Source organism: Artibeus jamaicensis, unplaced genomic scaffold (assembly GCF_021234435.1).
Source record: "Artibeus jamaicensis isolate MK-2021 breed Jamaican fruit bat unplaced genomic scaffold, CSHL_Jam_final scaffold_11, whole genome shotgun sequence".
NCBI lineage: Eukaryota > Metazoa > Chordata > Mammalia > Chiroptera > Phyllostomidae > Artibeus > Artibeus jamaicensis.
The window spans coordinates 171,812-179,776 of record NW_026522027.1 but is presented as its reverse complement, the minus strand read 5'-3'; positions in this window follow the sequence as shown (position 1 = coordinate 179,776).

Below are 7,965 nucleotides of genomic sequence, written 5' to 3'. Positions count from 1 at the left end.
CCCAGAGATAACTCTGAAGTTACAAGGGGTAAAGCTGGGTGACAATTCTATAGAGAGCCTTTTTCTTTCTCAGGTGTCACCAGCCTGGCTTCTGATTCCAGGGACAGAGACCCAGGATCATGAGTTTGGTAGAACCTTCACTTTTTAGGTGTGAAGGAGGAGCTGTCCTGAGTGTCCCAGGAAGAAAAGACTATAGTGAAAAGTCAGGTGCCTGTGTCATAGATAGATGGGTTCAGGTAGACCTTTCCCCTCCATGTCTGTTTGTGGGGACTGTCCCTGTGCTCCCTGAGTATTGGGACAACCTCTGGTTTCTGGCTGGGATGCTTTCTTGTGGCAACCAGAATTGCCCACCGGTGACATCAGCATAGAATCCCCTGTGAGGCAGTGCTCCTAGGTTATGTAAAACAGAAATATTTAAACCTGTGGAACAATTTAATGAATTTATCTGAGACATATGCCTGGGAGAAAGGGCTCAAATCTTTTAAAAAGTAGCAGTTTTGCAGTTTATGTTATGCATTATAATTAAAGGGGAAGATGGAAATAGTTGCAAGAAATCTATTAGGAACTGAGGAATAGCATAGTGGAGAAATCTCAAGATTTACATAAAAGTCAAAATGGAGAATCTATACTTTTTAAAGATTCATGAGTACAGAATAATTAACATTTTCTGGACATAAAGAGGGTATGCAGGGGACCAGGTAGTATGAAGTGTTTTTGGATCTCGTATGCTTGACCTAGAGTCTGTGCCTTCAAATGTTCTAAAAAAAGAATCACTCTGATATGCCAAAGTCATACTATTTAAAATGCATAAAAACAGGGGCCAGGGCTCACCTAAACTAAGGATTGACCTTTGCTAAGCAAGGTTTAGGTTTGGGATGTGACAACTGCCATCACCTGCCCAGCTAGAAATTTCTGATCAGACTGTCCTGTGAAGCTTGCCAGGCCTGCCATGTGGCCCCTGAGCTTGTCAGGACTGCAGCCCAGCCCTTTCTGTTAACAGTCTCCAGAAGTAGCAGGTGGGGCAGAATAGGAAGGAGGAAAGGCCTGAGCCAGGTTGTTGAATTAGGGGATGAAAATAAAACTCTTCCATCTTCTTAATTGAAGCCAGGTGTGTTAATTTCTATGTGGTTTTTGTGTAGCTCAGTGTTTTGCCCTGCAGGTCAGGAGCAGACCTGCAACCAATGTCAGGTGCTGCACAGGGATGGTACCAGTGCAGGGTGAGCCCCGTGAGAGGACAGAGTACTATGACTCCAGTGCCAGTAGATCTGTCCACCAGGGAGTTGTGCTCTTTCAGACCACGCTCTCTTCTTTCAAGGGTTCTATGAAAGGGCTTAGTTAAGGTTATCCTGAGGTTTTTGTGAGAGGGTTCTGGCTTGATGGGTATATCCCCAAATGTACCATACATCCTCTGTCACAACAATGGGCATTGAATATAAGCCATCTGTGCCATGTGTGTCATCTGCTCTAGGGGTCCTCCTGGAGTCCAGGAGCTGGAGCAGCTCCAGGTGATGACTGAGCCAGGGGCTCTGTGGGTTATTCTGTTAGGGGAAGTGGGGTTTTTGTAGAAACATCAGGCCCTTGAAGATGAAAGCAAGTGCCCACAGATTTTGGGTTCCCCTGTACTATCCAGAATTTATTCTCACAATTTAAAGGTATGTCATGGTAGATGCAAAAAGAGAGTGAACAGGCTCTGTTAGGTTAAAGATGGATCATTGTCAAAAAAAAAAAAAAAAAAAAAGATACCAGCCCAGGACACAAGTGCCCACACTGACTTGTTTTAGTTACAAAATTTTAATTTCAGACCATCCTATGTGATTACTTCAGGTCCCTCAGTTTGTAAGTTCACCACACAGGCCTCCCCTGAGCTTGTGAGGTTTAGACCACACCTCCCCATTACAGTCATAAAGCAGTCTAAAGGATGCACTTGTGACCAATCTTTTGGTTAGACAATATTGTCTCAAGTTCTAGGAAGAGATTCTCAGAAAGTCTTAGTGGCAGCATTTGTCTTTCTGAACCATAAATCATTGGTGCAGCAAGACCTCATTGTTGGATGGAAATCAAAGCCAAATGAACTCAAAGGAAAAAGCAGGTAAATGGAAGGCAGTCACCCCCACAGGCCTTATTAGAAAAATACTCTGGGTCATTTCTAACCTGTAAGCTATCATGGACTGAGTTTTGTTGTTTGTCTCATTTCTCTGTATTTTGTATCTGGTATTACATTTCCTGATAGTTTGAGGGCACACTACCCACTTCTTCAGTTTAAACCTGTTACATTATCACCATGAGAGGGGTTATCATTCACTATGGCCCACCTGTAATTAATTATTAATAGGATTTTTTCTAGTTACAAACTTGCAAGTTCTAACTTTAAGGTTTATTTGGGGACCAGGCTGTGAGAACACTGTGTTGTAAAGTAAAATTTTCATCTGAAAGTTCCATGGCCGGGAGGACAATAAGAGTTTCGTAAGTACCTTTCCTCTGTTTCATCAGCAGCCGTGGAGGGCCATGGTTTATATCCACTTCAGTTTCCATTTGAATTAATATAGTTAGTAAGCCTTTTGAGTTAGAGAGTAAGAATATTAATTAGGTTCAAGCATTTATACATGAAATTCCTTTCCCAATATTCTTATTCCAGCAACTTTCTATAACTTCCTTGATTTTCTTAGCTTGTCTATTTTTACTTATTCAGAAACAACCAGCATATTAAGAAAGCTACATAATTTTAACCTCTCTTAAGTATACACACGCCTGTTTTTGTTTTGTGTTCTTTCTTTTCCTTCCTTTATTCCTTCCTTCCTTCCTTCCTTCCTTTTGCTTTTTGCAATAACATTTTGTCTAAATTTCAAAATGTTGCCAGAAAGGTGGCCAAACCCAAGTCAGGTGTGCTAAAGCCCACTGGTAGTGTGTGGGTTCTTCACCTTATGCAGGAAAAGCTTCACAAAACAAGCCCAAGTGATTTGGGAGAATCTTTATTAAAACCGGGGACACTGAAACCACGATGGGACCAGAAGAGAGACTGGGTGGGCCTGCCGTAGCTGTCTTAGAACACTATGGGAAAAAACATGAGGCTAGGAGGGGCTGCTGTCAGCCTATGGCAGAATAAAAAATATAGGAGCTTTGGGGATAATTCAAGGTGTTTGCCCAGGAAAAGTTGCCACTTCCCGTTGCTCCTCTAGTGGCAAGTCTTGTGAGGACCCTTTAGAGTGTAAGAGAAAAAAACTTACTTGAAAAAGAAATTTGAGTAGATGTGCCTCAAGAAGAATGTATACAACTTCCTTAGTTTGATGGAGTTCTTTCTGCTTTCCAAAGGTAAAGATTTAAAGAGAGGTCTCAGGGAAGAGCTCAATGAAGTCACTGCTTTTTCAGGTTTGCCTTTATGATCTGTGATCTCTACTAATGGATATTGCCAGGGCAGAAGTCTAAGTTATGTGACCAGTAAGTTGTCAGGGAGGAAAGGCCAAGTATAACATTATCACACTGTGCCCAGTGCATGTCAAAATAAGGAATGTTTAACACATAAAGAATTCTATGAGGTAATCAGAATGAGAAGAAATATTTCAACAAAGTGACAAAATACTCTAGAGAACTACAGTTCTGCACCTTATCTTATAGATTACAATCAGAGGAAAAGGCACAAGAGTTTCCATAAAATCCATTGCTGATAGATTAGGGAGTCAGAAGAAGGCTAAATGTGAAATCACTGGCATTGGATAAAAAGTAAAACAAGTAGACAAATATTACTTTTACACTGGTGACTACAGAATAGGTAGCAGTTAACAATTAATACAAAAACAACAATGAGAAGTTTTTTGGTTTCTGCTCTTGTGCAGTGAGGGTGATAAGGGACTTAAGAGTTGGAAAGTTTAGTTTGAGGTAAATAGTTATAAGCCTAGTAAGTAATGAATAGGTTAAAGCCTTTGTTTCAGAAACTACAGATAAGGCCCGTCCTGGCTCCTGGGAAAACAGTCAATCTCCTGGGGCACTGCTGAGGATCACCGCCTGGAGTCAAGTGGAGGCACCTGGGCCTTTGTGTTCCAGGGAGAGAGGTGCCCACCCTCCCCTGGGAATAGCTGACTACCCAGGGTGAAAGTACTGTAATTTTTTAAAATTTAATTTCCCCTGAATGACAAAAGCCCTACTGCGCTTTGTTCTACATTAAACAAAAAGGCCTGCTTGAAAAGAAAATGGATGATGGTCTCTTAGAGTATGAACCCACCATCTTCTCATATTGCTGGCCATCTGAGTAAAACTCCCATAAAGATTCAGTCCCTGTCATTGCTTATTGAGTTTGGTACTGACAGGCAGCCTGAATGCTGGTGCCTTTTCTGGTTTCAAGGGATCCAGAACAATGAATATTTCCCAGACATTTTGAAGGTGCAATATCATAGATTCAAAAAGACGCTGGCCAGTTTCAGTTAAAATAAAGGTTGATGTTTTTTCAGAAAAGAACCAGTTGTAAAACAGAACTACACACTGTAATTAGTTTTTAGTTATCAGGTTTAATTTCAGAGCAGTCTCTGAGTTTGTAAGATTCACCATGCAGGCCTCCCCTGAACTTATCAGTTTTAGTGTATGGCTATTTTTTAAAGTATATTTTATTGATTATGCTATTATAGTTTTCCCAATTTCCCCCCTTCATCTTCCTCCACCCTGCACCCCCAACCCGCCAGCATTCTCCCACCCTTAGTTCATGTCCGTGGGTTGTACATACAAATTCTTTGAATTCTCTGTTTTCTATAATATTCTTAACCTTTCCCAATCTATAGTAAGCCTACCACTGGTCCAGCACTGTGACCTGTCACATAGTTTCCACCATGGAATCAGAAAGTCCACTATTGCTAGTCAGCAAAGAAGAGAAAGCTTCCATTTACTCCAAGTTTTCCAGCCCTCAAATCCCCATTCACTCTTCACACCATCAGACACTATTTTTTCCTCTCCCCAGGCTGCCTCCTCACTGACATGCAGATCCCCTGGGGCATGGCTAACTTGTTGGGTCAGCTGAGGCACAACTTAGTGTTTGGGGATAAGATTTAGTTTTCAAAGGTCTCCTAGGTCATATGGACACTGCGGCCTTCAGACCACACTCTGAAAGTCTGCTGCACATGTTGCTACTGCATTAGAGCTAATGAATGGAAAACTGTGGCCTTTAATTTAGCCCTCACCCCTAAGCCAGCCCTGCATTTCTCACTTTCTCAGGCTCCATCCCAACCCTTTTGCTAGTCTGACTACCTCTCACTCCAACTCCTTCCCTGTCTGAATCTCTTACTTCACAGCCTATTTTCTGTATTTGTAGTGTCCCCAGTCTTACAAACCCTCATCACTCTTTAGACTCCTTGCTCCAAGTGGGATGTTCATCTTGTTTCTTACTCCATGTCCTCTGTTCTGCTGCCTGGTACATCTGCTTTTTCCTCTTTTCCCCAGTATTAGAAATCTAATCTGAGTTTTCTAGACCTCATTTTTTTCCAACCCTGTGTATCTCCCCACATGCCCACTCAAATCTGGGAGAATGGCTCCCCTTTCTGAACTGCACCAGCTCCAGTGGTTCCTCTCTCATCACTTAGGTCAGCCCCTTACTCATATGCCTCAGCCCCATCCTGAGCTTCTTTAGAAAATATATCCTGCGTGGCTTTCTTTGGTATTATTGATTCAAACAGTGCCTAATACCACCAAACTCACAAGCATTGTAATTTATCACCCTGACTCTGAGCAAATCCCATCCCTCTTTGCTCCCCCTGTAAGCACTCCTCAACACACCATGGTACCTCAGAAGCCACAAGGAGCAGGAAAAACAGAATCAGAAGAGCTATTTCACTCCCATTTTTCAAGTTCTGATTGTGGACCTTCTAAAGATAGGCATGTGATTTTGTGAACTCAATAGGGAAATCAAAAAATGGGCATGCTGATATTTGACCAGAGCTCCTGGTCACAGATGGCACAAAACAGGGTCCTCCAATGAGGCCTTTGGGAAACTAATGTGACAGGGACCTGCTTGTTTACTAGAGTTTCTTAATTTCATGACAGAATATTGTTTCAAACCTCTATAATCTTTTCCTTGAAGGTGAGTGAATATGAATGTACCATGAGAATGCTGTTCATGGGTAGGCTACTGCAGATGTGCAGAGGCTCACATATATTCTGCCTATCAGACTCTAAGACAAAGGCCACTTTGAAGCAACCTGGTCCCGCCAAAATCTGGGTAGTCAGACCTTCTTTTACTGTGGATGCCCATGTGCAATGGAGTCAGGACAGCTGGAAATATTTGCTTCGAAAATTTCAGTCAGATTTTAAAATTTTCAAAAGTTTGAAAATATGGTAAGGGTGGGTACTGTGGGCAAGATGAGAGGATTAGCTAATTATATGTAGATGGTGTCAGAGTGAGGTGTGCATCACACAGATTTAAAGAGGCGAGAAAGACTTTATTAAAGGCTGCGCAATAGTGTAGTGAGTCGTAACTTAGTGCCCCTGAAAGAAAAAGCTCTGGAGGTTTTAAGACCAGGAGAAGAAATCATAGGCATCTCTGTTTGCTAATGGGTGGTACAGAAAAAGAAAGTACAACTTTGCATAAATTCTTCACAGGATGTCTTTTTACATCATGGTTGTGAATGTTCTCACCCAAGTTAGGTGTCTACCTGCCTTGGGAACTGAGACACAGAAACACCAGGATAACTGAATTTTACCAGGTGGGCCCAGGCCCTTGTGGCAGATACTCCCAGAATCATAACACTGACAAAAGATTTTAAGGAGGCTTCTGTGTATTTCTAAGGGGCAAAAAAGAATCTACAGTTACAAATTGCATTTTCTGAAGAAAATGCTCTGATAAAATGGAGGTCAGAGGCCAGCAGTCTGGAAGAACCTGTGTAAAGGCCAGTGGCTCTGAGAAACAGGAAGGTCCTGGGTCATAACAATACTGCTTTCTGCACAGTGGAGGGAAACACAGCCAAATCTCTTCCAGCCAGGACCCAGTTTGACCTTCCATCAGTCATTGCAATTCATAAAAACATACAAGTTCCAGCTCTTTATAACAGGTGCAAAATAGCTGAGGGTTCTTGAGCAGAGTCAGGGTCTGATTTCCCACAAGGCTGCACTTTTGGAGCTTCCCATGGAGACATATTTTTTTTACACAGACACATTCTCTTTGATTAAACATCATCCCTAAGAAAGAAGTGTATTCTTGATCCTACTACATGGAGTCACCTGATTTGGCCTGATTACACATCTAAGTGCAGAGAAACTGGTATTCACTACCTCGTTTGGTCTGAGGGAGGATTTTTAAATAAAAAGTAAGATGGGAGTTTTAATAGCCCCTTGAGGTTAGGAAGCTTCATGTTCACACTTCACCTGCAGTCTCTCTAGCTTTGGGTGACGTCCTTTTCTTCAAGAAATACCAAAAGATTCATTAGGTCTACCTTAGCTCTATAAAGTGTGAGGTCATTTCTAAGTATGTGGACCTCAGTTTGAAGTAGAATATTTGAGCTAAAGCCTTGGTTCTATCATAAAGGTTCTAATTATATCCTATTAGCAAAAAGAACAAAGATGTACTGAATTTATGCAAATAATTGTATTGTCCTATAAATAAGAATACTCAAGAGGTTTTAGAAATTTTTCAAAAAACATCAAAAAAAAGAGAAAAGTTCAGTGTTGCCTCACACTGTGTCTTCTTGTCCATCCTCATCGTCTACAACAGTGTCCCAGTACCTCCACATGTTTGCTTGAAGAAGGAACAGAGCTCAGATCCTGTGAGCTCATCACTCGCTCCCATTGGTTATCATAGGACCACTGCTGATCCTCCAAAGAACACAACATCACCTCCAATGTGGAGATGGTACAAATGGGACCAAACTGAGGTGGGGTGTGGTCTAAAATATGACTTTAGGTCAGCAATAATGACAATGTCATCTCACATTGCTATGTATTTATTGACTCAGTGCAAATCTTTTAAGAAATATTCACCTTCAGAACAAATAT